This window comes from Phodopus roborovskii, unplaced genomic scaffold, assembly GCF_943737965.1.
Source record: "Phodopus roborovskii unplaced genomic scaffold, PHOROB, whole genome shotgun sequence".
In the NCBI taxonomy this organism is placed as follows: Eukaryota; Metazoa; Chordata; class Mammalia; order Rodentia; family Cricetidae; genus Phodopus; species Phodopus roborovskii.
In genome coordinates, this window is record NW_026126769.1 from 26,690 (window position 1) to 32,352 (window position 5,663).

Here is a 5,663-nt window from a genome sequence, read left to right on the forward strand (position 1 = left end):
TCTCCCACTATAATTGTTTCATGTTTTATATGAGGTTTGAGTTATAATAGCATTTCTTTTACAAATGTGGGTGCCTTTGTATTTGGGACATAGATGTTCAGAATGGACACTTTTTGCTGATGGATTTCTCCTATGATGAATATGAAATGACCGTCTTATTCTCTTTTGATTAATTTTGGTTTGAACTCTAACGTGTTAGATATTAGGATAGATACATGCTTCTTGGGTCCATTTGATTGGAAGATCTTTTCCCAGCCCTTTACCCTATGGTAATGTCTATCTTTGAATCTTAGTTGTTTTTATTGTATGCTTGTGTATTTATGTGTATTTGTTTTTTTTTTTCATCTCACATGGGTGTCTTTTAATGAAAAATAAAAATTTAGAGAAAATACCTGGCTAGGCTGGGATGAGGCAAATGGGAACGCTTCAGAACCCAAAATGGGAGAGAGAACAGGGTTCCTCTCTCAGAGGGCAGGGTGAGTGAGGGAAGAATGGAGCAAGCAGGGAAATTACTCGTGAGTTACATCCCAGTCCCACCCTCAGGAAAAAGAGAAAGAAGTTCCCATCACCCCACACACCACCCATATCACTCCACAACCCAGCAGCGCCTCAGTGTACCCCTCTCTGTTGCCCACCATGTCTGGGTCAAAGAGGAGGCTGTGAGGAGGGTGAGGGAGTGGTGAGGAGAGCCACACTTCAGTCTGGTTTCCACTCTCTAGCTCTTACAGCAAGTCTGCAGTCATCTAATGCCTGACACAGAAGTGGAGTATGAGGTGGCCACGACAGGGGTGCAGTTGTTGGCAGAGTAGCCTTGCCTCAGCGCCTCAAAGTAGGATGCCTGCCTGCACGGGCTTGTGACATTGTAGCACTTTGATGGCATCTTCTATTTTAAACCACTCTCTCTTCCAATGTTCATGGAGTCTTCCCAGTCTTCCAGCACTTCTGTGACAATAAGCACGTACACATACGTCCTGTTCTCCTGGTTCTCAAAAATTCCATCCAACCTTCCTAAGGTCCCTTTTACTCCAGCCTCCTCACAGACTTCACGGACCGCGGCCACACTCAGCTCCTCCTCAGGCTCCATGCACAGACACTAAGATGGACAATAAACAAATGGGACCTCCTGAAACTGAGAAGCTTGCTTAAGGAAAAGGACACAGTTGACAACACCAAATGACATCCCACAGACTGGGAAAAGATATTCACAAATCCTACATCTGACAAAGGGCTGATCTTCAAAATATGGAAGGAAAACAAGACACTAGCCACCAAAACACCAAATAACCCTATTAAAAAGTGGAATACAGTAATGAATAGAGAATTCTCAAAAAAAGGAATCCAAAATTGCTGAAAGACACTTAAGAAACTGTTCAACATCCACACCATCAGGTAAATGGAAATCAAAACAACTCTGAGATACCATCTTACTCCTGCCAGAATGGCTAAATTTAGAAATATCAATTACAGCTTATCCTGGAGAGGAAGTGGAGAAAGGTGAACACCCGTCCACTGCTGGTGGGAGTGCAAACTTGTACAGCCATTTTGGAGATCAGTATGGCTGGTCCTCAGGAAAATGGGAATCAGTCTACCCTCAGGACCTGGCAATTCCACTCTTAGACATATACCCAAAGATCCACATCCATGCAACAAAGACATATGTTCAACTATGTTCATAGCAGCATTGTTTGTAATAACAAGTACCTGGAAGCAACTAAGATAAAGAAGGTTGGGTACATTTACACAATGGAATACTACTCAGTAGACAAACACAATGGAATTTTGAAATAATCAGGCAAAGGAATAGAACTTTAAGAAACCATCTTGAGTGAGATAACCCTGTCACAAAAAGAGTAACATTGTATGTATTCACTCATACATGGATTTTAAACATAGAGCAAAGTATCACCAGCCTATAATTCACACCGCCAGAGAAACAAGGATACAAGGAGGGTTCTAAGTATTTTATACAAGGTGCCTCACAGAAGGGTAAAGGAACAAGTTTTTCTGAGAATATTGCAAGTGGGGGGGCAGTGAGTGGAGAGGGCATTAGGATAAAGAGAAGTGGAGAAGAGGAGAACCTGTGGGACCAGGAATGTTGAGTCAGGGGGTCGAAAACAGAGAGCAAAAAGGATATACCATAATAGAAGTAGTGCTTATAGATTTGAAGAGAAAAGTGACTCTAGAGAAATGTCCAGAGACCTACAAGGATGACCCCAACTAACAATTTGAGCGACGGTGAAGGGGCTACCTTAAATGCCCTTCCCTGATAATGACATTAATAACTAACTAATATGCCATCATAGAACCCTCATATAGTAGCCAATGGAAACAGAAGCAGACATCCAGAGCTAAACACTGAGCTGATATCCTGGAATCCAATTTCAGAGAGTGAGGGGTCAATACCAGGGTACAGAAACCCATAGAGACAGCTGACCTGAAGAAGGGACAGCTCATAGACTCCCAGACTGATAGGTGGGAAACAAGCATCAGATCAACTCAGAACTCCTGAATATGCATCTCAGTTAGAAGGCCTAGGCAGTCTAAGCGACCTCTGACAATTAAACCTGGATGTATCTCTGGTGTGCAAAAGGACTTTCGGAGCACATTCTGCATGGGGGGAATACTCCCTTAGCCTAAAGGCCAGAGGTAGGTCATAGATTCTACTCCACATGACTTAGAGATTTTGATGATCCCTCCTGGAATGCATCACACTCCCTGTGGAGTGGAAGGGGAATGGGACAGGAGCAGGCGTCGGGGGGACATGGGAGGAAGAGTGAACTGGGATAGATATGTAAAATAAGAATATATGTATAATTATATGTAGACTATAGATAGTCACCTATGATAATAAAAACTTATAATCATGTTAGGTTTTCTAGATATGTAGAGATATATTTCAAGTGCCAAATATACTTTAAACCTTTCAAAGACCTACAGAATATGACATTTAAAATAATTTATTAGAGTTTTTTATTGCACAACTTCTCCAGGAAACACCAATTTTGTCAGAGAGTTAGATATGCATTGAGGAAACTCATTATAGAGTTTTCCTTCAACATGGCAGATAATAGTCATTTGGCAAGAAATTACTCTTTCCTTGACTGTTTGACTGAATGCTGTATAACCTGGACATGCAAAACCCACAGGAAAGTGGCTGCTGAATTTGGCAAAACATAATGGGACAGTCCTTCAGGATTCTTCATGTAAGAGTCTGCTAGACATTCTGCAGAACTCAAGTAAAGTGACTGACAAACTGCCAATACAGGTGGACAGTTTAAAATTTCCTGCTTCACTGAGAAGTGTGCCAACACACAATGGCCTGTGGGCTGAACATAGATGCCCCAACATTATAAAAAGAACTTTGGTGACTGTCCAGGCATCTAGCTGTCCCTCTCAATTATGGACATTATATGTTAATCTTTGAGGTCTTTGATTCATTTGAAGGCAGATAGTTATGTTTATGGATTTCTTTAGTTATGATAAGTGATAAGCTACATGTGAATCTTTAGACTCAAAAAGATAAGATATAGAATTTTTTCTTTAAATTTTGCCAAAGTTTGCCAAAATTAATCTACTAAACATTATTAGTTATAGTTCTTCCTGGATAAGTGTTTTTTATATATAATTTTACTATGTTAAAGTTAAAACATTAGTTTTAATTTATACAGAAAAGAGGAAATGATGGGAGTATCATATATATATATGTATATATATATATATATATGATATATATGCTTGTCTTATTGATTGGTAAATAAAACACTGTTTGGTCGATAGCCAGGCAGAAAGCATAGGCAGAAGAACTGCCAGGCCATGAGAAGGCTGGGTTAGGCAGACAGATTGAGGTGCCATGGAAAGTGATACCATATAATGATGGAGAAGATAGGATGCACCTGGCATTCTCGTGTAAGATAAGATCTTGTAGGAATACTTAGGTAAGTAGTTATTGATTAAAATTAAGAGAGAACCAGCCAGTAAGAAGCCTTAGTCTTCAGCCATCATTTTTATAGCTAATACAGTTTCTGTGTGCTTATTAGGGGCTGAAGGGTGGTGGGACCTGGAGGCATTATGTGGGAGGACAGAAACACCCATCTTCAAAAACTAAGTACAAAGTCTTAATTCTGAAATCTATGCACCAAATATGTAGGCACTCACATTCATGAAAGAACTGCTACCAAAACTCAAAGCTCATATAAAACCTAACACACTCACGGTGGAAGACTTTAACACCCAAATCTGACCACTAGACAGGACCACCAGTGAGAAACATAACAAAGAAACAAAAGATCTAACAGAAGTTATGTCTCAATTGGGTTTAACAGACATCTACAGAACATTCCATCCAAACACAAAAGAATATGCATTCATTTCTGCTCCACATGGAACCTTCTCTAAAATCAACCACATATTTGGCAACATAACAAACCTCAACAGATACAAAAGAAATTGGAATAGTCCCCTGTATATTATCAAACATGATTAAAGTTGAAATTCAACAACAACAGAAATTGCAGAAACTGTACAAACTCGTCGAACATGAACAATGAGCAATTGCACCATACCTGGTTCAAGAAGATATAAAGAAAGAAATTGAGGACTTAATAAATTCAATGAGAATGAGGACACATCATACCCAAACTTATGGGACACTTTGACAGTAGTGCTATGAAGGAAGTTCATTGCATTGAGTGCCCATATGAAGAACATGGAGGACACTCACATTAGAGAATTAACAGCACAATTGAAATCCTTAGAACAAAAATAAGCAAACCCACACCACTCACCCCAGAAGAGTAGACACAAGGAAAAAAAATCAATCCGAGGGCTGAAATCAATAAACTAGAAACCAGGAAAACAATACAAAAAAAAAATCAATGCAAAAAACAGTTTGTGTTTCAAGAAAATTAACCAGATATACAATACTTTATTTAAAACTAACAAAGGAGCAGAGAGAGAATAAGCCAATTAACAAAATCAGAAGGGGAAAGGGGGACATAACAATGGACACTGAAGAAATACAGATGAATTTCAGGTCATACTTTGAAAACCTGTGCTCCCCACATTTTGAAAATTCAAATGGGTAACTATCATTTACTAAAATTAAACCAAAGACAGATAAGCAACTTAAATTGTCCTATAACCATAAATGAGATAGCAGTAATCAAAAGCCTCACAAAAAAAAAAAAAAAAAAAAAAAAAAAAAAAAAGCCTAAGGCCTAAGGCCCGATAGGACAAGGCTGCCCTCTCTCTCCATATCTCTTCAATATTGTACTTGAAGTTCTAGCTAAAGAAATAAGACAACAAAATGAGATCAAGGGGATCCAAATTGGAAAGGAAGAACTCAAACTCACACTATTTGCAGATGAAATGATAGTTTACATATGCGACCCAAAAAAATTCTACCAGAGAATTTCTGTTTTTTTTTTTTTTAATTTTTATTTATTTATTTTTTTTTATTTAATTTTATATAACAAAGTCCAATTAAATGAAAACAAACATTTATACACAATACTTGGGAATTTGGGCGTCGTTCTATCCAAACTACTTCCTGCTGGTAAGGGGTGCTGTCTTGGGGGATTCGAAGAAGATTCAGATATCCTAGCTGTAGTCTGTAGGGCTGTTTTGTCCAGCTGTTTGGAATGTAGGATCAGCTTGTACTCTGT

General features: G+C 38.7%; 1 pseudogene; it reads right to left on the minus strand.

The window, feature by feature from the left end:
• Positions 1-739: 739 nt before the first annotated feature.
• On the minus strand, positions 740-1,084 carry LOC127214579 (diphosphoinositol polyphosphate phosphohydrolase 1-like; annotated as a pseudogene).
• Between the last annotated feature and the right edge of the window lie 4,579 nt (positions 1,085-5,663).